We start from the raw sequence: 15,500 nt of genomic DNA, 5'->3' as shown, positions 1-15,500 counted from the left end.
TCTTCCGGTAATTATGTTGTAGAAATATAAGCAATTTAAAGAATAAACATATTTTAATTTTATGGAAATATGAAGGCTAATTTTGTCAGTAACAAATAACTACAAACATCTGTTTATGAAAAGCTCCAAAACGCTATATTTTCTGCGGTTTGGAGTGAAACGCTAAACGCTCCTCCGAAAATCTGAAACAAACACCCCTTAAGCTATATATGACATGATATAATATTATTGGTTAGTATATGGATGACGTGGTGCACCGAGTCGCATAATATAATTTCTCTATAATAATTTGTTTTTTTGTTCTAGTTTCTGGGTACACGTCCGGCCCGTCTAAGTACACGTTTAGAATTTAATTGCAGTCCAATTCAAATCCTAATAGAAGTGTATAATTTAATTTCTACAGCAACATGTTTAGAATTCCAAATAAATACTAATAGAAGCCTAAGGCCCTGTTTTTTTGACTTAATTTGAGCATAAGTAAGTTCAGTTCAGTTCAGTTAAGTTCAGTTCAACAGCATTCAGTTCAGTTCAGTTCAGTTCAATTAATTATTTGGTGTAGTTAAGTTAAGTTCAGTAGTATTCAGTTCAGTTCAGTTAAGTTAAGTTAAGTTAATTTAATTTAATTTAATTTAATTTCAGTCAAAAAGAACTGGGCCTAAGCCTAGCTGTTTAAGGATTCTCTATTCCCAAGTTGCAAAATACTATATATACAACAACTCCGATTCTCACTCTTTTCTATCCAACTCAATGGACTCTACTCCTATCCAGTTTCATGTAACTTCTGATATCTTGTTCGAGATTTTATCTCGTTCTTCATTCAAAACTCTAGCAACTTGTAGACTCCTTTCTAAAGACTGCAATCGTCTCACTTACGAGTCCTTATTCTTAAACCTCCATTCTCAAAGAACCAACAATTTATCCGGTTTTTTCTTACAGACCATAAGATATGATCAAACTTATGCTTCTTTTTTCTCTGATGGAAATTCAAATCGTAACATCTCTCTCGATTTTTTACCCTCTCCTTCTGTAGAGATTATAGCTTCATCCTTACAAGGGATTTTGGTTTGTATTGAGAACGAGAGGATTCCTCGATACTATGTCTGCAAGCCTCTCACTAAAGAATGGCAATGTATTCCAAACCCCAAGACTAAATATTTCACTAAGTCCATAGCCATTAAGGTTTTAAAATCAAAGCCTTTACTTTACAAGATAGTGAGATTATCGCAACCAACCAACGTTACTTCGGAAAATACAACTGTCTTCGATGTGAGATTTTTGATTCAATGGTGGGTAAATGGAGGCAGATTGAGCAGGTAAAATTGCCATGTGATGAGCACTTTTTTAGTTGGATTTCAGATATTTCTGTGTGTGGCAGATTTCACTGGCTGACATCCGCAAAAAAAGGTTTTGGCATTTGACGTTGATGATTAAAAGTACGATGTGTTTTCACTTCCTTTCAGTGACGATTATAAACATGTTCAGTTGACAGAATATGAGGGGAAACTTGGTGCAATAGGCAGAGAAGGTAATTTTATGGAGGTGTGGATAATGGAGATTTATAAGAAAAAGGAATGGGGAAAAATGATGAGAGTTAGTGTCGAAGAATGCCAGAAGCAGACTTATTATCCAGTTAGTTTTTGTAATGCTAATGTTGATTTGGTTCCGAAATATTATAGCTTCTTTTGGTTAAAGTTTAACAATGGAAACAGTGTTCAGAAAGTGAGATTGGACAACCTTTCTAGGTATCAAAAAGTTTTTTCGTTTCAATCAGATTTCGAACTCTGTGATTTAAAGAATGACTAAGCAGAAGCAAGGCGGAGACTGAAGAGATGAGTATATGAATGATGTTCACAGTTATTCTAGTGATGCTAATTAGAATTGGTGGTATGTTTATCATCTTCAATTCTATTTTTGATATTACACCAAAAATTAGTTTACTGAATCTTTTAATTTATATTTTTATTGTTTTATCTATGATACTTTTGACCAATTATTTTTAGCATATCCAGTCCCTAAATTTTCAGTATTTTATGCATAAGGTTTTAATAAAATATGTAAGAGATAATTGGAGATTAAGTTGTAACAAAAACACATTTTAAGGCCACTTGAATTTTCTCTGGTTTAGATAAAGCTTCTAATAAATTATTTTAGTTTCTAAATTTTTATTGTTCTTTTATGATAATAGGATACATAAATTTTTAACAATTTTGTTTTGTTTAATAGTAGAATCATTATTAATTTGAAAAGGAAATTATATATACCAACTATTAAAAAAATCAAATTCACTAAGTTAAATTTTATCTTTATATTTTGTAGTCCAGTTTATATCCCTATGTTATAAAATTTATAGCGAAAATTAGGAACATATTCCATTCGAAAAGAGTAAAATTGAGTTAAAATTTCTACCATAAGAGTAAAATTGAGTTATTTCTTACGATAAGGGTAAACATGAACTTTCTCAATAACTTTAGAGGCAAAATTGATTTATCCCGAAAAAAATTAGAATACTCCCATTGGTCCCTATAGACAGGTAGTAAAACGTTTTGATAATAAAAGATTTTAGTATTTACTTGGTGCACCACGTTATTCGTGTGTTAAATGAATAATTCAATGTTATGTTACACCTCATTAAAGGTAATATTAACAATGTGTAATTAATTAATTTATATATTTTTAGTTAATTATTTATCTATAAATTTACACCCTAAAATATAAACTCGAAAATCTAATCTATAAACACCAAATCCAAAAAATATATGACATGATATCAATAATGCACGGATAAAGTGGTACGCCGAGTCGCATACTATAATTTCTCCATGATACTTTGTTTGTTTATTCCGATTACGATGAGACTTATTTACAGCTTCAGGTATCCATCCGGTCTGTCTAGGCCCACGTCTAATAGGCCGAGCAAACCTAGGCCCGCTAAAGCCTGTATATATCTAGGGCAAACTTGAATTTTATAAAAATACTACGCGCTGACCCAACCTAGCCCGTTCTATTAATTTTAATTATTAAATTTAAATTTTTTATATTTCTTATTTATTTTTAAGTATAAATTAAATATTATTTATTAAATATAGATGGGTTCATTTAGATTGACTTGTGATTTAATTTTTAAGCTCGAACCTAACCCGTCTAAAATAATAGTTGTTGGACTAGGCCTAAGCTAAGAAATTTTTACAAAAACCCGTTGAGCCCTACTAAACACGACCAGGATCGGTCCTGGCCTTTTATGAGTCTTAGACGAAATAAGAGAAAAGGGACCCTTAATAAAACAAAATGGGACAATGACCAAATTTAACCTCTGACTTTTCAAACAAAGTAAATTTAGCCATATGAAATTGTGCAAATTTAACTATAATAATGTTAAGGAAAATCAATTTTAACTCTATGCTATTGAAAATTTGAAAAGACTGGTTTGACTGTTATTTAATTCTAATATTTTCAAGGAAAATCAATTTAATATCATGTTACACCTCAATAAAAAAAATACTAACATTGTGTAATTAATTAATTTATATATTTTTAATTAATTATTTATCTAAAAATTTAAAGCCTAAAATATAAACTCTAAACACTAAAAGATAAACTCTAAAATCTAATTTATAAACACCAAATTCTAAAAAAAAAATGACATGATATTAAATATTGGCCTGATGCACAAATGACGTGGTGCACTAAGTTGCGATATAATTTCTCCATGATATTTTTTTTTATTTCGGTTACAATATGATATGTTCAAGGGTCTAGGTATCTATCTGGCCCGTCTAGACGGGCATCCACTGTGCCGAGCTTGGACAATGAAAATGACTTCAGGATAAGGATGCAAACGGAGCAGGGCGGGGAATGCATTTCCCATCTCCATCCCCGACTAGTTGGGGATTGCCCGTCCCCATCTATGCGAGTTAGACAGGGACAGATCTGTCCCCCAGCTCCGTTTAAAAACACTTTTTCCATATTCCACATCCCCGTCCCCTCGGGGAATCACCATTTATATTTTTAAAAAATCAGTATATATTCCTTCTCTTCTTGTTTCTAATTTTAGGTTTTGTTCGAATTAATGATAGAGATGCTACGCTTTTAGTTTAGTTTAGGTTAGAAAAAATATCCATTTAATCATTCGCTAATATTTTATTTATCCCATTTAAGCTTTTATTTGAAAATAATTCAATTTAATTTAAGTTAAATGTTATAAATTATAATATTTAAAATATAATTTTAATTGTAATGGGGAATACTTGAGGATCCGTCAGGGATTCTCCATCGGGGATTAACGGGGCGGGGGCGGGGATCTCCACTGGACGGGATACCATTCCTCATCCCCGCTCCATCCCCGTCACGGGGGATAAAATTATCTACATTCCCGTCCCATGGGAATTCTTATCGGTGATTCCCCGTCCACATCAGGGCGGGTCACCAACGGGGACGGGGAATCCCCGCCCCCACTTGCATCGTTACTTCAGAACCACCTAACTCGTGCCCAATGAAGCCCGCCTATATCTAGTACAGGGTTGATTTAGATGAGATGATGTGCAAAAATACCCTTAACGTTTACAACCAGAAGCAATTTTACGCTAATGTCTAAAATGGTGCAATTTTACCTCTAAGGTTGGCAGCCAAGAACAATTTTACCCTTAACGTCTAAAATTGTGCAATTTTAACCCAAAAGTTGACAGTTAATAACAATTTTACTCCTGACGTCGACAAGTTAGGTTAATTTGACATATAATCGATCAAACTGTCTTCTCGGTCATGAATCTTGTCATCTACACTTCACATATACGTTATTTTATCACTCATTAGTAACAGATCACAAACGCATGACTAGTTGCGGAAAAAAATTTAAAAATATACTTTATTTTGTAGGAATTGAGCAAAAAATATTCAAATATTTTCGTCAAATTTAAAAATATTAATCTACAATTCTATTATTAAATTGTAAAAAAATATGAAATCTTTTTTTAGAAGCAACGGATATACAATTGATGCAAAATAAGGAACAAAATATGTGTTTTATAATGATGCCTAAAATTGACCTATTTTGCCAACGTTAGAGGTAAAATTATTCTTGACTACAAAATATTAGGAATAAAATTGAATCATGATAAAATTGCTCCAAACTGTAAACGTTAGAAATATTTTTGCACGGTATCCTTTTTTAGATAAGCTTATTTTGGATTCGCTTGTGATTTGATTTTTAAGCTCGAATACATCCTGTCTAAAATAATCGTGCTAGACTATGTCTGGGCGAAGCAACTTTCGCAAACGCCTGCTGAATCATATAAAAACACAGTTTAATCCGATTGATTAACAAATCTAATTATAGTTACCTAGACCTGTTTAAGGATTCTTTCTACCCAAGTTTAGTAATTAATTATTTGCGTAAAACTTATAAGTATTGACACTGCAATTATAGAAATCCAATATTAAAATATCAAATTAATACAAGATAATATAATATAATACTAAATTAATCCTATAGTTTTATCAAAAAATCATTCTTTATTAATTTGAAAACAAAACTATATATCTATTCAAAAAAAAAGATAAGAGGCATTTACCTGAAATTATTTGGAAAGTTCAATTTTATCGTAATTATACAAAATAGTCCAGTTTTAGCCCTATGTTATAAACTTTATAGCGAAAATTAGGAAGATATTTCACTCAAAAGAGGGTAAAATTGAGTTAGGATAGCTACCATGAGAATAAAATTGAATAATAAGGGTAAAATTGAACTTTCTCAATAACTTTAAAGGTAAAATTGATCTTATCCCACACTGATGCTCTACGATAAAACATTTTGATAATAAAAAGATTTTACTATTTCCTTGGCTCATCAAGCCAAATGAATAATTTAATGTCATGTTACACCTCAACAAAGGTAATATTAACATTGTATAATTAATTAATTTATTAATTAATATATTTTTAGTTAATTACTTATCTCAAAATTTAAACCCTAGGCTAAAATATAAACTCTAACACCTAATTTAATAAATACCAAATTCTAAAATATATGGTATGATATTAAATTATTGGTCTGTTGCACGAATAACATGATGTACGGAGTCGCATAGTATAATTTCTCTATGATAATTTGTTTGATTATTCTAGTTGCAGTGAGACTTATTCACAGGTACGGATACCCATCCGGCCCGTCTAGGCTAGCGTCTAATAGGCCGAGTAGAAACAGACCCCCAAAAGCCCGTATATATCTAAGGCAGACTTGGATATTGTAAAAATAGTACGAACTTACCCAGCCTAGTCCATTCTATTAATATTAATTATTAAATTTAATTTTTTTTCTTATTTATATTTAAGTATAAATTAAATATTATTTATTAAAACTATATACACATATATATTTTGGATGGACTTATTTGGATTGACTTGTGACTTAATTTTTAAGTTCGAACCTAACCCGCCTAAAATAATAGCTGCTGGACTATGCCTGAGCTAAGAAATTTTTGCAAAAACCTGCTGAGCCCTAATAAAGACGGTCCAACCCGACCCACGAGCAAATTTAATTACAGCCTAGTTACTTAATAGTCTAAAATAAAAGTAATATAAATAAACATTTTCGAATCCTAATAGAAGTCCTTTAAAAAAATAGGGTTAAGGTGCAAAAATACCCCTAACGTTTTGGGTCAGGAGCAATTTTACCCTTAACGTCTAAAATAGTGCAATTTTACCCCAACGTTGGAAGCCAAGAGCAATTTTACCCCTAACGTTGATAAATTAGATCATTTTCAGACACTATTATAAAACACAGATATTTTTGTTCATTTTTCTGCACCAATTGCATAATAATTCGTTCTAAAAAAAGGATTTCATGTTTTTTATAATTTAATAATAGAATTTGAGATTAATATTTATAAATTCGTTGGATTTTTTGAATTTTTTTTATCTTATCCGTACAAAAAGACAGTATATTTTTTATTTTTTGTCACATCCCAACGAATGTTTGTGATTTGTTACTGATAAAATGATACACATATTAAGTGTAGATAACAAGATTCATGATCGAGAAGACAGTTTGATGAATTATTTCTCAAATTGACCCAATTTATTAACGTTAGGGGTAAAATTGATCTTGGCTTCCAACGTTAGGGGTAAAATTGCACCATTTTAGACGTTAGGGGTAAAATTGCTCCTGGCCCAAAACATTAGGGGTATTTTTGCACCTTAACCCAAAAAAATAATCCTAATAGAAGTCGGACATAAGAAGCCTAACTCTAGTGTAGTGTTTTCAGCAATGTTAATTTTATTTAAAAACGCAAATTTACAGCAATAGAAATCCAACTTCTTTAAGGAATCTTTATCCCCAAGTTTGTACAGTTAAGCCTAATAGAAGTCGGACATGACAAAACCTAACTCCGATCCTAATCCTAACTCTAGTGTAGTTGTTTTAGGATTCTTTGTTCCCAAGTTTCAAAATACTATATATACTACAACTACGATCCTATTCCCAAAACCACTATTTCTACCCTACTCAATGGATTCTACTCCTACCCCAGTTCAAGTTACTTCTGATATGTTGTTCGAGATTTTATCTCGTTCATCATTCGACACTCTAGCAACTTGCAGACTCCTTTCTAAAGACTGCACTCGTCTTACTTATGATTCTTCGTTTTTAAATCTCCATTCTCGAAGAACCAACGATTTATCCGGTTTTTTCTTACAAACCATGACATGTAATCAAACTTCTGCTTCTTTTTTCTCTAATGAAAATCCAAATCATAACATCTCTCTCGATTTTTTACCCTCTCCTTCTGTAACGATTACAGCTTCGTGTGTACAAGGGATCTTGGTTTGTATTGAGGATAAGAGGAATCCTCGATACTATGTTTGCAAGCCTACCACTAAAGAATGGCAATGTATTCCAAAACCCAAGACTAAATATTTCACTCAGTGTATAGCCATTAAGGTTTTAAAATCAAAGCCTTTGCACTACAAGATAGTGAGATTATCGCAACCAAGGCAACGAATCTTCGGAAAATACAACTGTCTTCAATGTGAGATTTTTGATTCAATGGTCGGTAAATGGAGGCAGATTGAGCAAGTAAAATTGCCACGTGACGAGCACTTTTATAGTTGGATTCCAGCTATTTCTGTCAGTGGGAAATTTCACTGCCTAACATCTGCAAATAAAGTTTTCGCATTTGACATTGATGATGAAAAGTACGATCTGTTTTCACTTCCTTTCAGTAACAATTATAAACATGTTCAGCTGACAGAATATGAGGGGAAGCTTGGTGTAATAGGCAAAGATGGTAATTTCATGGAGGTGTGGGTAATGGAGATTTATAAGAAAAAAGACTGGAGGAAAAGGGTGAGAATTAGTGTCCAAGAAGGGGAGGAGCAGACTTGTTATCCAGAATATTATAGCTTCTTGTGGTTCAAGTTTAACAACGGAAACGGTGTTCAAAAAGTGAGATTGGATAACCTCTCTATGCATGAAGCAGTTTTTCCGTTTAGATCGGATTTCGAGCTCTGTGATTTGAAGAATGAGTTTTCCAATAAGAAGTCGAGGAGGAAAATGAGAAGAGATCGGCAGTACCCTTATTATAGTGTTAGTTTTACATTAGTTATCATGCTTGTGTTGTTTTTCTTTACTCTGGTCTGTTTTGTTTTAGATTTCTAGATTGAAATCTAGTTCTACATATAGTATTTTGTTTTTTCTTAAAATTTAAATCTAGTTGAATTTCATCTTTAACTAGTCTCAGTGCATTCAAAAGTTCTAGTGTATCATTGTCAAATTGTAACAAAAAATTATAAAGAGTGGATGATGCTATAATTGCTTTCTTTCCTTTGACTGGTTTTAAAAGTATTGAATTATCCTAAGCTTCATCCTCATTTTTTGTATAATTTGAAACAACACATCATTATAAATTTATATAGTAATTCATTGAATGTGATACATTGAATATTTTTAACATAAATACAATGAACTTCCAAATTCAATTAACTTATATAATGCACATTTCATTTTATTTGTTCATTGATTTTAGACAAAAACTTTATTTAAATTAGTAATTTAAAATTTATTTTTAAAAAATTTAAAATCACTCTATAAATTAATAATTATTAATTTATCGATTAATTAATAACTCTATAAATTAATAAAATTCCATAGTCCCAACATTATTAATTTATAGAGGTTTTACTGTATATGAGCAATTTTACCCGTAACATCTAAAATGGTGCAATTTTATCCCTAACGTTTCTAGCAAAGAGCAATTTTACCCATAACGTTAACAAGTTGGGTCAATTTCAGACATCATTATAAAACACATATTTTGTTTCTTATTCTGCACTAATTGCATATCCGTTGGTTATTAAAAAAGATTTCATATTTTTTGTGAGTTAATAATAGAATTGGAGATTAATAATTTTATGATAATAAATTACATTTTTATTAATCTCCAATTCTATTATTAACTCACAAAAAATATGAAATATTTTTTAATAACCAACTGATATGCAATTAATAAATTATATTTGACTAAGTTTAAGTTTGTAAATTATCCCTTGAGTAATTTACTCAACGGAGATTCTACTTTTGTGATAATAAATTACATTTTATTAATCTCCAATTCTATTATTAACTCATACAAAGATAGAAATCTTTTATCATAACCAATGGATATACAATTAGTCAATTACATTCGACTACGATTAATAATTCTATGATAATTTACTCAACGGATATGCAGTTAATAATTCTATGATAATAAATTATATTTTTTAGTGTATTGTTCTATCAGCCATGTTATATTTATTAGCATATCTAAATTTAATGATAATAGGAAAAATTTGAATAAAAAATAAATTATAGTAGAAACATTAATTACATATAAAATTTAATGATAATAGGAGTACTTCTATATAACAGTAATTCTTTGTATTTCGTTGGGAATTTAATACATAGTAATTGGAAATTGGAAATTGGAGTTATTGCTTGCTTGGCATGAAGTAATGCCATTGTTGTTTGCCGGCATGCAGAATTTTAATTTTTTTTATTTAATTAAATTATTAAATAACTGCGATGTCATTAGGTAGCCATTTTATAAGTTTTAAAAGGTCAAATGTAATATTAATGAACAAACTTAAATCTAGACCATTGGATTTTGATCCAATAGCTATTAAATAATACCCATGGATGGTGATAAATGAGTAATACCCATTAAGAGTGAACCCATATATATATATATATATATATATATATATATAATTAGTAATTATAAAAAATAAAGATTATACTTAAAAATAAATATTTAATATAGAACTATATACATTTATTAATTAATATTAATAGGCAGACCGGGTTGGACCGGTCCGTGTTATTTTTATTAATCTCAAACCCGTCTAAAATATAGACGGGCTTTAGCGGGCCTGGGCCGGGCGGGTATCTGAGTCCGTGGACAGATCTAATTTTATCTAAACCTAAATATAATGGTTTACCAAAATAACAATTAACCGTATTTTTTAATCTAAATATTTAATCTCTACACATAAATTAATTGAATCAAACAATAATATAAACGGTTAGATCAACCGAAAGTGTCGGCTTTTGAAAATACAAAACCTAAACCGTTAACATTTATAGTCAACATATACAAACCTAAATTGTGTCCATCCGTTCGGTTAATCGATTTTTTTGTTCGGATTTTTGGTTTCTGGTTTGGGAAACAGTTTGGTCGGATTTTTTTCCCACCCCGCCGATTTGCAAAGATAGTCTCGTGGTTTAAAAGTTTGTAAACAGTGTTCTAAGATTTGTTAAATTTACAGTTAAATGATCTTTAAGCGAAATTTCAGATCAAAAAATAATTCTGGTTTAGTTAATTTGTAAAGTCAAACCTTATATATAAGGTAATTCGCAAAGTCTGCTCCAAATCATTCTCTTTTGGAGTAAATAGAACGATAATAATTTTTAACACAATGTTTGACTTTACAAATTGTACAAAGCGCATACTCCTATTTGCAAACTTTTAAACTGCGAGCTCAAGGACGGATCCAGAGGAGTTAGTTGAGGGTTGAGCACTCATAGGTCACTGAAAAGCGTCAAAAATCGAGGGAAACTGAGAACAATACTTTAATTTTTTTATGTAAAAATATTTAAAAATATGTCAATTTAGCATCCATAAATCACAATAAACATCCCCTCTCGGTGAGTCCTGAATCCATCACTGCACGATACTATTTTTACAAACCGGTCAAATTACAAAGTTTATTTTTATACTTTTCTTTTAATTTAATTATGGAAAAATTACAAAACTAGGTCAAATGAGAGGCCCATTTACATATTTAACCCATTTACTCAACCTACTACATATCTAGACTGATTTTGTGTGACTAACCTTCCCACTTCCTACAACGCGAACGACCGCCCCCCCCCCTTCTTCTTGGTTAGGCAAAAAGTTGGCTCCTCCATTAATGATTTGAAGACTTTTGATCTTCCTATCTTCCTTTAAATTGCACGAAATCTGCACAATTTCGCCAAATCACAATCAATTTCTCTTTTTCCTCTCTTCATCTCTTGATTCTGCAACTTTCTAATCCTAGAAAACGAAGCCATGGTTCTTCATCTTCCTGTTCCTGCTCGTTACTTGGTTTCTTTCTTCTTGTTACCATCAAAGAAATGGTTATTCTACGTTATTTCCATCGTTTTTCCCAGTTTATCACATTGTTATTGTCGCTTTTAAGGGTGAAAGGCGCGAAAAATATAAGTATATGCTGTTTTTTCTACCTTTTCATGAATACACTTCGCGTAGTTGATGATTTCGCGAAGATCTGCGAAGAGAAAGAGCGTGAAACGTGACGATCTACTTCGTGAATCGATTAGTTCGCGAAGTCTGCGAGTAGAAAAGTTCATGTTTTCCCTCGCAGACTTCGCGAAAGCATCGATATGCGACGTGGATCGTCACGTTTCAGACCTCGCATACCTCGCGAAAACATCGATTAGCGAAGTAAAATCACCTCTTTCCCTGCACATTACATTCGCATGCTTCGCTAATCCTCATTTCGTGAAGCCAAAATCGTCTTTTTTTCTGCCTCGATTAATTTTTTCTGAAGGTGGTTGATTACATAACATCCCTTTCTAGAAGGCGGCGTCCTCGAATGCAGGGGGAGATAATTTTCCTTCCTGTACAGGGAGAAATTTGCCTGAAGATTGGCACATTCACTCCTAAAATTGTTGGTTATGAGAGATTGTGTCAATCTTGGTGTGCACCATGGGACACGTCCATCCACACGTACATCCCAAAATGTCTGAACTTCCATTTCTCATCCCAAAAGGTCTGGACTTCCTATAGAGAGAGAAATTACTCATCCGCTTCAAAATTGGTACCAGGTTAATTAGGTTCACTTTGAAGTGATTTGTTAGGAGTTTATTGTAGCAATCTTGTTGTAAATTTTGATAATGTTATGATTTTAATGTTAGAATCCGTTGTTGTTTGACATTTTTTTGTTATATACCACTTCGCGAATTAGCTTCAAAACACATTCATGCTTCGCATATGCTAATGAAATTCATCAAGTAAACCAAACATTAGTTTCGTAGGCTTCGCATATGCTAATTAAATTCATCAAGTAAACTCAAACATTAGCTTCGCAGGCTTCGCATAATATCGAATCTGCGAAGTCAGACGGGAGGGGGCGAGACGCACGTAAATATTGATGGTATTATGGAAAAGTCACACAAAATCAGTGTAGATATGTAGTAGGTTGAGTAAATGGGTTAAATATGTAAATGGACCTCACATTTGACCCATTTTTGTAATTAACCCTTTAATTATAGATCGTGTACGCTGTTTAACACATAATGTTTGATTGCACAAATCACGTACCTTGTTTACAAACTTTTAAACCACGAGACTACCTTTGCAAATCAGTCAAACCATGAGGTTTACTTTTATACTTTTTCCTTAATTTAATTTTAGGATAAGGTATCAAAATTGGTTTTTGGGAAGTATCAATTTAGGCTCCACGTACAAAATAGCACCAATATAGGCTTAATGTTTAAAAAAGGGTAAATTCCAAAAAAAAACCTGTGGTTTGATGTGGTTTGCGCCGTTACCCGAAAAACGGAAAATGGATTTTATTTTTATTTTTTTCTTCTTCTTCTTCTTCTTCTTCTTCTTCTTCTTCTTCTTCTTCTTCTTCTTCTTCTTCTTCTTCTTCTTCTTCTTCTTCTTCTTCTTCTTCTTCTTCTTCTTCTTCTTCTTCTTCTTCTTCTTCTTCTTCTTTCTTCTTCTCTCATTCTTCTTCTTCTTCTTCATCTCTTGCTCCTTCTTCTTCCTTTTTCTTCTTCCTTCTTCTTCTTCTTCTTTTTTTTTTAAATTTCCCTTACTCGAAGAAATCTGGAAATTTCCAAAATCTGGAAATTTCCAGATTTCTCTGGAAAATTTCCAGATTTCCGGAAATCTGCGGATTGAATTGAATGCTTTGTCAGGTTCTATAAATATATATAACAAAACGTTTAAAAATCAAAAGCGGTTTCATTAATTAATATAACATAAATTCATGTGAAACTGCTGCAGAAACAATATCTATTCAATTACCCACAAAAAAAAAAACAAAATCAAACCCAGAAAACAAACATACCTTGAGATTTGCAATCGGGAGGTTCTTCAAAAAGAGATAGAGAAAGTTGTTTATGAGCGACGCCAATGTCAAAAAGAATAAGCCCAGAATTAGGATCATCCACGATTATATCTTTGACAGGAAGCCATAGAAACAGTTCTTCTTGCGTTAATCCAACGACACCGCTTAGGCTACGATAGGTGCGATTAGCTCTTAGCACACTTTCAAAAAACACCCTATTTTCATACTTTGTCAAGCAAGGCCCCTCCAGAAACACCTCCAGATACCCATTTTCTTCAAATTAACCTCTTTGGGGACAAGTCCAGCTGGTAATCCTTTCGAGATTAGTAAATCGTGGATTGGAGAAGATGAACATAGTGACAAGGTTGTAATTTAAAATAAAAAAAATAAAAAAATAAAAAAAATTTGATTTTTCCGTTTTACCCCTGTGCCACGTCAGCACTTTAACGGTGTTAAGCCATTTTCCGTTTTTCGGGTAACGGCCCAAACCACAGTCCTTTTTTTTGTAATAACAAACCACAAGGGTTTTTTTTGGAACAACATCAAACCACAGGTTTTTTTTTTGGAATTTACCCTTTAAAAAATGTACCAATTTATGGCTCGACAGCGGAAGATGACACGTCATTCATATTACTCCATTAAGTTTTGATTTCTCTCTCCACGTATAATTGACAGAACTTAACGGAATAATATAAATGACGTGTTACGTGCGGTTATCGAGGCCTAAATTGATACCTTTTTTTAACTTTAAATCTATATATGTGCTATTTTTCAAAAACTATAAACCTATTTTAGTACCTTATCCCTTTAATTTAAAATCTTTGCATACGGTCTGGTTAAAGTATTTCTAAGATTTGTGCTCAGCCCTAGTTTGAAGCGGAAAGATAAGTAATTAAGAAGCAAAGATGTACAAATCAATGGAGTTTGAAGACATGAAAGAGTAGACAGGGAAAATAAGGAAATATTGCATATTTTACAAGAGTTGAGTTGATATATGAATTATTAAATCCTAGAAGGAATAAGAGGAGTGGCGTTTTGGAGGAAAGTACTTGCAGCCGCTACTCCACTTCCAAGCTTAACTCGGTAACCCACATCCCTTAGTATCATCATCTCCACTCCAGCTAGACAACCCAATAGTTGCAACTGCATAAATTAAATAAATAAATCAATGTCACATTTTAATAAATAAGTTAATGTTTGTTAGTTTGATTATATAATAAAAGATTAAGGGCTAAAAATGAATTTCGGGTTACCGGGGGAGATCGAGTTCCTAACGTGAAAAACAGTGCAACATTAAAGCAATTAGGGATGCAAACAGGACGGGCAGGGTGGGAATGCATTTCCCATCCCCGTTCCCCATTCCCCGTATCCATCCCGCAAGTTAGACTGGGATAGATTTGTCCCTACCCCATCCCGTGGGGAATTTCCGTTCCAAAAACTCATTTTCAATTTACAGATGTTCCAAAAACTTTAGCCCCATTCTCTGAGGAGAATCAAACCGAATTTTCAAAACCATAAAAAAACTAAAAATTGCAAACAATCAATCACTTTGTTAAAATATACTTAAATCATAAAAAAAAAGCAATTATAACGGGAATAATTGAGAATCCGCTAAGGATCCCCATCCCCACCACGGGGAACAAAATTATCCTCATCCCCACCATGGGGAATAAAATTATCCTCATCCCCGTCCTATGCATCGGAGATTCTCTGTCCTCTTCAGGGTGGGTCACCAACGGAAACGGGGAATCCCCACTCCATTTACATCCTTAAAACCAACGTTGTTGATACGATACAATATGGGACCTTAATAACGGAAAATGAAGCATAAAATTGCACTATATCTAAAAGACTTAATGTATACACAACACTTTCAAATTGGTCATAAA

The sequence above is a fragment of the Euphorbia lathyris genome, chromosome 6 (genome assembly GCF_963576675.1).
Source record: "Euphorbia lathyris chromosome 6, ddEupLath1.1, whole genome shotgun sequence".
In the NCBI taxonomy this organism is placed as follows: Eukaryota; Viridiplantae; Streptophyta; class Magnoliopsida; order Malpighiales; family Euphorbiaceae; genus Euphorbia; species Euphorbia lathyris.
Note: the sequence above shows the minus strand (reverse complement) of the source record.